At 54.2% G+C, this 11,756-nt stretch overlaps 1 long non-coding RNA gene across 1 annotated transcript; it reads right to left on the bottom strand.

The window, feature by feature from the left end:
* Positions 1 to 7,407: 7,407 nt before the first annotated feature.
* On the bottom strand, positions 7,408 to 7,910 carry LOC122468551. The gene is made up of 2 exons (XR_006293278.1): positions 7,771 to 7,910; positions 7,408 to 7,609 (listed from the first exon to the last, which is right to left on the bottom strand). It is a non-coding gene; the product is annotated as an uncharacterized LOC122468551 (long non-coding RNA).
* Between the last annotated feature and the right edge of the window lie 3,846 nt (positions 7,911 to 11,756).

Here is an 11,756-nt window from a genome sequence, read left to right as displayed (position 1 = left end):
GGGGCCGGGGCCTGGCACAGGCTGGCTTCCTCTGCTCCGCTGGTGCGTTCGTGCACGAGGAGTGTGCAGGGATCTGCCTGCTCGGAGCCGCGGAGAGGCCGGTCAGATGGCGGCTGTTTTTGTTTTGTTTTGTTTTAACGTTTATTTATTATTGAGAGACAGAGAGACAAAAAGCGTGAGCTGGGAAGGGGCAGAAGGAGAGGGAGACACAGAATCTGAAGCAGGCTCTGGGCTCTGAGCTGTTAGCGCAGAGCCCGACGCGGGGCTCGAACTCACAAACTGCGAGATGGTGACCTGAGCCGCAGTCGGTCGCTCAACCCACTGAGCCCCCCAGGCGCCCCTAGCTGGCGGCTGTTTAAGGGGGTCTGACAGTTTTATATCCTCTCCAGGTTGCTAAGTTGACTTCGATAAAACCCACCCGCAACCTTGAGTTTTCCTGTGTTGACGTGAGAATACGTACATCTTTCACGGGGTTCTCGTGAGGAAGGTCTGAGGAAGGAGATTAGAAAGTACTTATCTGGCGCGTATGAAGGGCGTAGCAATGGCATCTGGGAAAAGAATAGTGTTTTGCACACACAGAACGGCAGTAAATATCTGTAAATGATTCTAGCCCATGACACATTGAGATCACACCATGTCTAAGGTCCTGGTGATCACAGGGCGGCTTTGCAAAGGAAAAGGTGGCAAATACAGAATCAGACGTTTCCCACTCTGCTGCCAGAACCTCCTGTTTTCACAGACTGACATCCAGCTTTTGGGTTTTCTCACAGGAGCACGATATGGGAAACTATTTGGCTGTGTTTGGTCACTACTCACAAGACGCCCAAATTTGTTAGGCTGTTTTCTTTACAGTAACAAAAAGATCCTTTTTACCTGGAACACTGAAAGTAAGAGTCTTGTATGGCGCACATTTGTCAGCTGGCTTCTTGGACACGTGACCTCGGCCACGTTTGTAAAAATGGAGTTGAGTATGGTTAAACATAAACAATTTGAACTGGTTCCACGTAAGAGAATTGAGATGAATTTAAACACTTCCGTTTGAAACTTCCCTTCCCTCCCTCCTTCCGTTGTTCCTTGTGGTTTTCTCTTTTTCTCTCTTCCCCTCCAGCCACGGGGGCGCATCCTGGGCCCCAGCTCTCTGTGTCCTCCGTGGAAGGACCCAGCGTTTGTGATTCAGATGGCTCTCCTCTCTGCTGGCAGGGAGCGCAGGTGGCTCCCAATGGGCACACGCTGGTGCTGCCTGGCGTCTCCTTCCTCTTTCTTCTTCACCCCTGTCCCCATCTTCCGATGCTGGTCCACATCCCCTCCTTCCCGAGTGACTAGGGACTGAGGTTCTCATGACAGCGGCTGCTGGACCTGCCAGTGGCCTCGCCCCGTGCCGTCTCCTGGCAGACAGGCGGGGCTGGGCTCTGGTGTTTCCCACGTAAGGTCTGGGTCTTTGCAGATCTTTAATGTCTAAAGCAGCCCTGCCAGACTCTTCAAAGTCCCCTGCTGTCTCTTACAGAATTTTACCAGATGGCTCAAGAGAGCGTAGGGGGCCTGAGAACACCTGGGGTCGGCCAGGACCGAGGATAAGGGGACATTTCATACACAGCAAACCAATGTCATTGGGTGCAGTTCTATATAAATGGTGGCATGTCCTTCTACATGTACTGGGTGACCGGGAGAGGACTTTTTCTTGGTCAGTCATTTTTTTTAAGTGCTTGCCGTATTTTGCTGTTATTGGAGATCTTGAATACTGGACTGATTTAGAGTTTTTCCTTTCCTTTCGTTTGACTAAATTTACTCTCTCATTTTCCAAGTCAGACTTGATAAGCATCGGTAAGTGATGCATTATTCATAAAGAGCTGGTTGAAGTAAGAAAATGTAAGTTAGACTCTTTTAGAAATTCCACTTATAGTACAAAATTTGTGGTCTAAGTGCTGATGAGGTACGTTTATGAGTAAGGCATGACTACCAAGGAGGGTGTTTGCAACAGTTTTTGTGTCCATTTCTACTCTTCCGATTCTCCTTTTGCGATAGCCGTGCCTCCTTAAGTACCTGACAAGGTCTGACGTTTCGGCAGGAGGCAGGGTTTTACGGGGGAAGAGGCTGCTGACAGCGAACTCCAAGGGCTGGTGTCGTGACGCTGGGGGTCGTTTAAGGTTCTGACGGCAAGATGCCAATAGCTGCTGCCAGACCCCGTCCGCCTGACCAGCGCTCAGAGACGGGTTGGCAAGAGTGCCGTGTGGCAGGTTGAGTCCTGGGGAGTCGCATCTCGTGACACCGACGTCCCGGGGCCTCTGTGGACAGGGCTCGGGGAGCTTGCGATCGAATCCCGACTCCAGCCTGGGACCCATAGGGTCCCCCGCACGTATCACCCCACCTCGCTGGCCTTCCACTTCTCTTGCACCAAGTGGGAAAACTAACACCCCACTCCCCTCCGAGGGCCACTCACTCCTTCCTCATAAGACCTGAGTGGCCACTCTGAAGTGCTCGGCATGTTGACCAAAGGTAATTCGAGGAGTTACTGCTTTTTGTCTTGAATTGTCCTTCAAATTTCAAAGCTTTTAGAGAAACACCTTCTGATTTATTTGCCAGGCATGGGGCTCTGACGTTGCCCAGAGCAGGTCTGTTCCCCACTGCGAAGCTCTAAGCCAGCCATTTCTCCCAAACTTCAGCCCCAGACAAACAAGAAAACGACCACAAAATGTGAGGAGTTCTGCTGTCCAGCACGTGACTTAGGTAGAAGGAAAAGGGGGAAAGGCGTTCACTCTGAGTAGAGACCAGGAACCCTCAGAGGCTCCCCCGTGCTGAGCAAAGAGTTAAATGCTTAGTCGAAAATCAAGGCTCTGCACTCCACTGAATGGGGCAGCCCCCCGCCACCCTCTTGGGACCTGGCACAACTTTTTCCAGGTGACTGAGCATAGGTTATTCTAACACGAATCCTCAGGTGGCCCCACGGTGCAGTTTGGGAAGCCGTGGCCTCTGCGTGTCTCTCCGTGTAAGTGGTGTTTCTCCCATGTGGGGACCCTGGCTGCTCCGGATCCAGATAGAACTAGAGGTTATCAGCCCCACTCTTCTTCTTTTAAATGGGGAGACTGAGGCAAGACTGTGGGAAGAGCCTCAGCAGTCTAGAGAGTGTGACCTGATGACATTACGGAGAAACTCTTTCCTTAGCAGTAAGTACTCTACCTTGGACGTTTTTGCTTTCTTGCTTGCTTTCGTTACTTGACATATTCCCCACAATATTTTTTTAATGTGTGTTTATTTATTTTGAGAGAGAGAGAGAGAGAGAGAGAGAGTATGTGTGCCAGTGGGGGGAGGAGCAGAGAGAGAGGGGAAGAGAGTCCCAAGCAGGCTCTGAGCTGTCAGCACAGAGTCCAACGCAGGGCTCGATCCCACAAACCGTGAGATCAAGAGTCTGATGCCCAACCAACAGAGCCACCAGGTGCCCCTAAATATTCCCCATAATCTTGCTGTGGGCTGGGACTTGAGGGACAGTCTTGAGGCACAATGGACGGTCACAAGGAGTCAGTGGGACTCTGTTCAGCTGGATGGGGCGTAGAAGATGGGCACAGAGGTCAATGTTTCACAACCAAGGGAGAGTTCGGGGCACTTGGGACGGGACTTTGTCAGCGACGAGTGAGAGGACACACGACCCAGGAGAAATAGCGTCAAATTTCTGCTTCACGTAAGAAAGTTTCTCAATAATGAGCTTGATATGTGGTCTGTTTGTGGGGAGGGGGTGGTGCAAGGGTGGGCGTGGCCCCAAGACGCGGACAGCATGACCTGCCTGGGTCGCCAGCTGGATGGAGCCCCACGGCCATGTCGCTCATTTTCTCCGTGAGGTGGGCGGGGGGGGGGGGCTGGGAGGCGGCAACCACGGGGTTTTGCCGGGGCTGCTGGGTGTCCACGGTGGTGGCGACATCCCCTCCAGCCCAGAGTGCCACAGACCGGAGCAGAGGATGGCTGCCCACAGAGCGCACCTTGCTGGCCCACGCACACCTCTCCCAGGATGGCGGCAGCGTGGAGGAGCTCAGAGGTTCCGTGGCCAGTCCGTCACTGCTCCGATCCCAGACCCATGGCCAGTCCGTCGCCGCTCCGATCCCAGACCCGTGGCCAGTCCGTTGCTGCTCCGATCCCAGACCCGGCGAGCTTCACACACCGCCTGCGTCTTGGGTTCTCTTCTGTTGCAGACAATGAGGCTGCCACACAGAACTGGAAGTGTCCGTGCTGTTTCCGAGGGGCTCCAGAAGACCTCGAGGACGGTATAGGGGCCACTCTAGGGGCCTTGATGGCACGTATTTCCCCGGCCCTGGGGCTGACCCAGCGCTCAACTCTGGGCCATCGCCTGAGAGAGACTCGCTGGGTGGATGTGAGGACAGACGGATGAACAAGGGAGAAGGGTGAAGCGTGAAGCGTGGCTTTCCTGCGTCTCCTGCCTGATGCCCGCTGTGCTCCTTGTTCCACCTGCTGAGCCCCAATGCACCAGGCACCAGGTGCCACATAATCCTGCAGCTCGGGCATCTGGAGACGTGGACCCAGAGCGGAGGGTAGTGTGCCCCTTGGCCCTCCTCTGTTCCTCATGGACGCCGCTCCTCGTGAGGCCCTCATGGCCCCCCTCAGCACCCCATATCCCCTGTCACCCTTTCCCAGCACTGGATTAGCCTGATCCCCCCTCGAGGGGGTACCAGCACCCCCCAGGCCCCGCACCTGTGCTGAGTGTGCGGAATCCCCGTGGGAGCCACAGCGGGGGGCCGCCCGGTCCCTCCTGAGGCGGAGGCGCCCTGCTGCTGGGTTTGCTCTGACACCCAACAGAGAAGCAGGAAAGGACAGCGGTCCTGCCCGCCCCCCCGGATGGAATGAGGAAGTCCCCATCTCCTTGCCAATGGTGGAGACAAGACCAAACACCCAGCAGGTGACCCGGAGTTCTTCCTGTTGGCAAACACTTTCCCCAAGGTTGTTTTTGCCAAAGCAGCTGCTGAGTGGGTAACTTGATGGGGCCCCGTGGGAGCCTCGGTCAGGAGCTCAGGGCGGGTGAGCGGGCGCCATGGGCCTCATCTGCCCCGCTGATGGCTTTGGGTTCACACTCAGGGTGATGTTCTGTGTGGGCGTCTCTGAAGAGGCAGAAACACGCAGACGAGCCAGCATTTCTGGTTGAGCACTCGTGGGGGCCGCGCTGGGTGGAGGGGGGGCGCCGGGGGGGGTGGTGTTATCGTACAAATGGCCTCCGAGCTGAGCTCACGGCCCTCGAATGATGTTCAAACACTGGCAAGACTTACGAGGTCAGCCCCAATCTCACCAGTGCCCTTCTAGATATTCACGTAGCGATCCTGCAAGGCTCAACCTGACAGACTCTAGAATGATCCTGGGATGGGTGTCCCCTGAGGAGAGAACAAATGGAGTCCCTTTTCCCCTAAGAAGGAGTGTGCTTAAGGCGTCTTGCCTTGGTTGGCATGAGATGGAGACACAGCCGGTCAGTGACTTCAACCTCCTCCCACAGCACACGAGGCCCCGCGAGCCGCAGCCCCTCCGCAGGTGCTTGTGGAGCCGAGGGAGAAACAGGACGACATTCAGACCCGAGGTGAGTGGATTAATTATTAAACAGTCTAACACAATCGATATAATATTGCTGGTGTGTTTCCTTGTAGGTATTTCTGGAGCTTGCTTCAATATTTAATTCAACCCCAAACCGTAGGTCATTAGGAAATGTATGTTCCAGGTTACCGCACGCTGCGGCCTGCGCCTTTCAGTCACACCGCGGAAGGACTGTGTCCCGGAGGCAGATTTTGGGGTCTGGTAGGTGACATTGGAAAGCTCTCTCCTTCAAAGGAAGGTTAAGAGACACTTCTCACTGCTCTTTTCTTTTCTGCCTTTTCATTCGCAAATTCTTCTTAAGTAAACAATTTGCCAAGGAGAAAGGCGTGATGAGGTCTTTGTTGAGGACTGAAGAAACCGAGAAGTTAACCTCAAAGAGCCGGGCCAGCATCCTGTAAGTCCCCCCCCCTCCGCCCCCGCCCAGGAGGCCCCAGGAGGCCCCAGGCCGGTGTCCGGTGTCCCTGTTACTGGGCGACATGGGGTGCCATGGCTGCCTGTGTGTGAGGCTTTTCTGGGCTGCTTTCACGCGAGCGCAGTTTTTACTTGGCCTAAAAACCAAAATACAAAAAGTCCTACACCTTTAACTTTCATCCTTTTAAAAGCTTTTGAATTATTTTCTGAGTTATTGAATGGATTTGCCCCCTCCCCAGGCCAAGCCTCTGCTGGGTGGGAGCGGGGGAGGGGAGGACGAGTGAGCGGATCAGGCTTGTGCGCGTGAACTCTACTTGGAAATAAAAAGTTACACTTTCTTTCACATTTTGATGTGGATCTTTTACACAGTAGCTCAGAAGAGCCATCGGCTGTCCTTATTGGCTGGGGGTGGGGGGGGTGGGGGTGTGTGATGTGCACGCAGCCCCAGGGAGCCCGGCCTCCCTTCACCTCCCTCCCTGCGCTTCACCCCAGAGCGGTCATTGGTGCCTCCTGGAGTGTCCTGCCATTGCAGAGAGAGACTGGGAGGGCGCTCTTCCCAGTCTGGAGACCAGGAGGCAAACACAAGGGGTCTGAAGGGCCACAGCCCCTCGGAAGCTCCACAGGAGAGTCCTTCCTGGCCCCTCCGGTTCCTGCGACGGTCCTGGACCTGTGGCCACAGCCCTGCGGTCTCTGCCTCCATCCTCACGTGGCTTCACCTTTCACGTGTGTGTTGACTTCCCTCCCTCTCAAAGGACACCAGTCACCATGGGTGAGGACCCTCCCCAGGCGGGTGTGGCCTCATCGTGACTTGATTGTGTCTGCAAAGAGCTTATCTCCAAATAAAGTCACATTCACAGGCTCAGGCGGACATGACTTTGGGGGACAGTACCCCACCCCATGTGGCCACCACACCTTCCAGCCTGACATCAGAGATCAGAGATGGGATCCCCGGGGCGGGATGCGTGGTCAGAGCCGGGGACACAGCTTGGGGAGGAAAACGACCCGCTCTCAGGGGCATGACCCTGGAGCCTGTGGGTTAGGGGACAATGACAGCGTGGCAGGAGTCCAGAAAAGAAATGTCGTTTGATTGACTTCTGCCTTGGATGGTGTGGCTGTCTTACGAATGATTCCCCGTTTCTGGGCACCACGCTGCCTGCTGACTGAACCCGGGGAGGTGGGCGGCATCTGGTCCAGGCCCTGGGGCCGTGGTCGAGGACCCCGTGAGCCCACGGATACAAGCCCGCGTCACGCTCCGGGACAGCCTCCCTTCACGGCCATGCCGGTTAGAGTGCAGGCCTACAGAGGGTCACTTTTTACTAATTTTAAATAGGATCGTTCTTTATTTTTAAATGAAGAACGTATTTGTGTTTTAGCCTTGTGCAAGGGAAAGTGTGTCAATGACAGGCAAATTCGAAATTTCCATAAAAGTACCGTTCAGTTTACTGACTTCCTTGTAAACGCAAGAACATGTGTCCAGTTGTGAAACTGGACACATCAAGGGACATTAAGGTACTCTGGATAAAGTCGAATCCAATTTCCCGGTAAATAATTGGCAGGAGGGGCGGGGCTGCTGCCCAGGCAGAGACTTGGGTTCTCAGTCCACATGAACTGTCCCCTTCTGCGGGTTTTCAGGGTCGAGAGGCAGGGAAGAACGAGAAAGCAGAATCAGCACTGTAAAAGAAGCTATAGACAAAAGGAAAAAAACGCCTTTTACGGAAGAGAAAAGTTGCAGGAATATTCTTTTCTACCCGAAAATGAAATCAGTGTCGAGTTTATTACCGTTTGGGCTTCCTCTCCAACCAGAACTGGATCGCAGACACCATGTGACCCCGCGACGAGGCCAGGGGCTCCGGAATTGCGGCGGGACAAACTTCGGGTGGGATCACCGAGGCCGCAGTCCCCGCAGTCCCCGCAGTGAGAGGCAGATCCGCCCCGGAGAAAACCAGGGGCAGCACGTGACTTCAGCAACTCTTGCAGGGGGAGGGGTTAATAGACGTGTCTCCATCCACCTGCCGTCTGCCATTGTCTGTTCTCACCTGAATTTCCTCAGGAAGAGGAAGGAGAAAATCGTCAGGTATCAGAAAATAAAAATAACCACACGTTCTCACACCCAACCCCAGAAATTAAAACGAACCGATGCTTCCAGTTTGCAGGAAATGCAGGAGAAGGAGGCAAAGCACCCGTCCCCAAAGGGAACAATCAGACAAATGCAGAATGTGGGGTTTTCTACCTGGAAACTGGCCCGCCTCCTTGGGGAGATGGGCCTAGATTGAAAGAGGCAAGAGAGACACAAACAAAATAGGACGCGTAAGCCCTGAGGGTCCTACAACGGAAGGCACTCATGCCTGACGTCAGATGCCCTGAAGTTCTGTATGTGACAAGTGTTCCCTGTGTGGGAGAACAGCCTCACTCTTCACCGTCGCTCAACGGGGTTGTTTGGGGTGATTTCCACCACGTCCAAGAACAGAGCAGGGGAATAAAGACATTTTGCAAATAGTTAGATCTGGGCACTGGGTTAGTTTCTTTCTAACTCCCTCTAAGTTGAAACTATTCAATGAATAAAAGGTGACACAGATGGTGTCATGGATAACGTGACGGGAGGCTGCAGGCCAGGCGCCGTCAGTCCACGGCTGCGCAGGGGCCGAGGAGGGCGAGTCTCGGCACGGCCAGAGCAGACACGCCTGCACCTGCCCGGCGCTCCTTGGGCACGTAGGGACAGTCTCCCCCGTAAGTTTTCTCCATAATCTTGTGTCCTGCTTGTGAGATGCCGTGTGTACGACTCTGGTCCTTCTGGGGAAGAGACCTTGGCGCAGAGACTTGCTCTGGAGCGAGGCTGTGAGTCCTGCGACGTCTCCATTTTCCGGGAATGACGGCTAACACTTAGGGCCAACACTCAGGCCCCAAGTGCTTTGTGTCCATTAACTGCCCCACAAGGCGATTCTGGTCGGGCCACATACAGCCGTGTCTCACGGGTGGGGAACAGGCGAAGAGAGCCCGACTGACTCAAGATCTCACGGCTAAAACGCCGCAGGACCGAGAGGAAGCAAAAGTGCACTGACATTTGCAGCTTATTCTGAAATCTGTAAAGAACACGACAGACTGATGGACAGAGGATTAGACAGATGAGCAGGTGTGGATAAAGTGTTGACTACACAGCATCTAGGTGGTGGGTATATGGGTGTTCACTGAGCAATTCATTCGGATTTCCTGACTTTAAAAGTTTTTCACAATAAGATGTGGAGGGAAAATATTTAAAAATGGCAGAACTGAGATTCAAACCAAGGCAGCCTTGCTCCAGGGTCTAGGTTCTTGGCCACCATGTGCCCCAGCCTCTCATGCGGGAGGAATCGGACCCCAGAGGCTTCAGGGATTTGAGCAGATTGTTGCTGCAAACACATCACAAGACTCAAAGGAACCGAAGAAATTATCTGGTCAACCCATTCTTTATTTCATTTTTATTTTTTCTAATGTTTACTTTCTTATTTTGAGACAGAGATAGAGACAGGGATAGAGACAGAGAACAAGCAGGGGAGGGGCAGAGGAGGAGGCAGAATCCCAGGCAGCCTCTGCACTGTCAGCGCAGAGCCCGACGTGGGGCTTGAACTCACAACCGTGAGATGATGAGCTGAACCGAGATGGAGAGTCAGACCCTTAGCCAACTGAGCCAGCCAGGCGCCCCTGAAAGGCGCCCCTCAACCCATTCTCAATAAGACAAGCCTCAGGGAGGGGGGTGACTTACTCAAGGTCGGGGAAGGGTTAGGACCCCATCCCCCACTTCTCATGGCTGCCTCTGTCCACCGCTCTGTGTCACCACGTCTCCCGGTTGGGGCGGCCGAGCCGCGGGCTGTGTGACCCCGTTTATTGAGTCTGTGGGTGGGGCTCCCTACAGACGGTTGACATCTCCCCACTGTGCTGACCTCCCACCCCAGGCCTCTGCAGCCTCCCACACAGATGCTGCCCTTCCCCTCGGCAGTGCCGTGGGCTCCGTGCAGAGCCCACGGTTTATGGAGCCACACAGGAAATCTTTATCCTTGAGTTTAAATGTCTCTGCTTTCACTTCTATTTTTAATATCTTGGATTCATAGAGCAATTTCCTTCGATGACCTCACGTACTTCACAGACATTATCTAATGAATCTTCCCAGACTGGGGAAGTGATGGTGTCGTTAACCAGAGGGCACCACTCCCCCCCCCACCCCCGCGAAGAACTTCGGTGTCCTGACTGTGCTTGCTGGGCGGACACAGACGAGAGACAGCTGCTCACCCTGGAGACGGGATCTCTGTCTTCTGACCCCTCTTCGAGGGGCTGGGAAACAGGACTTGCGTTTGCACAAGGAAATGCGTCGAGCACAGAACTGCAGGATTGTAGCGTTCCAACACAAGGAGGGCCTGTGGGAGATGGTCCGCTATGACCTCCACGCTTCACTGGTGGGGACATGAGAGAAGTCGAGGGACGTCCCCAAGGTCACTAAGCTTATCAATGGCAGATCCCCAGCAAGGTCCCAAGTGGCATGGGTCTTGGAATTACACTTTTCATTGATTAATATTTTGTTTCCTTGCAGGTACTCTTAAGGCCCCACCTAATACTTGCCCTGGGATCACACAGGCCTTTCTCAGCCCAGGGCACTTCTGCCCCTCAAGGAAATTAACTGGGAGGCGAGACTGAGGCCTGGAGGCCCGGACGATTGAGCGGATCCCCACCCCCCTGCTGGGGGTGTCAGCACAGGCAGCAGGTGCTGGGGCCAGAACCGCTGTGCACCAGATCCTGTGCACGACGTCCACACACACAGCACGAAGGGGGGCTGACACCTCGCTGTCAGCGGACTGTGGCTGGCTGGTGTCCAGCCACGGGCGCAGGTCTGGTAGGGCTCAGAACTGCCCCCCGGCACCTTGTAATTCGGTCGAGCTTCGGCAAGCAGTGCACACGTGTCCCCCGCATGCAGGGAGCGCTGGGCAGGAATGAGGAGTCGCGGTTCGGTGCTGTTCCCCGGCACCCTTGGCCCCTGTGGGACCTTAGGGGGTGAAGAAGCCAGGGCGCGTGCTCTGCTGCGGGTTCTCGTAATGCTGTGTGTGGTCTGCCTGGACCCCCTGCAAAGTTCAAGGGTGCCCAGGCCGGGACCCGAGTATGTCTTATCTTGGCATCTTCGGTGTGAGCTGTTGCCACCAGAGGCATTTGTTTGTTGTTTGTTTTCTGTTTTAAGTAATCTTTTCTCCTCTAAATTTAAAGCTGAGTTAGTTAACATATAATGTAGCAATCATTCCAGGAACAGAATTCGGCATCCCTCACTTGCACACAGCACCCAGTGCTCATCCCAGCAAGCGCCCTCCTGATTGCCCGTCACCCCTTTAGCCCACCCCCCACCCAGCCCCCTGCTAGCCACCCACAGGCGTTTCTGTAAGAGAAATCCCCCAGGTGGCTTTGCTTCTCAATTCCTTTAAGCCAATGTCTCGGTTCGTCTTCCAGACATCACTTCACTGAGAAGGATATTGTACTTCGGTCAAGCTTCATCCCATTACTTATCTGTCCATCCATCTATCCATTAATGCAGTAATATATTCTTGAACTCTCCATTTATCCCACCACACTCAGATGTACAAACTGGATTAACCGTGATCTGTGGTTCTTTCCACGCTTCCTTCAGCGGCCAGTGGATGGTAGGAGGTTACCGGTTATACTTTTGAAAATGCAATAAGCATCTAAAAAGCCAGCACCGCAAACAAAAGCCAGGACTCTGACAGTGACCTCCCTTGACGTGTGAGCCCTCC

The sequence above is a fragment of the Prionailurus bengalensis genome, chromosome A1, assembly GCF_016509475.1.
Source record: "Prionailurus bengalensis isolate Pbe53 chromosome A1, Fcat_Pben_1.1_paternal_pri, whole genome shotgun sequence".
In the NCBI taxonomy this organism is placed as follows: Eukaryota; Metazoa; Chordata; class Mammalia; order Carnivora; family Felidae; genus Prionailurus; species Prionailurus bengalensis.
Note: the sequence above shows the minus strand (reverse complement) of the source record. Positions and strands in the feature narration are given on the sequence as shown.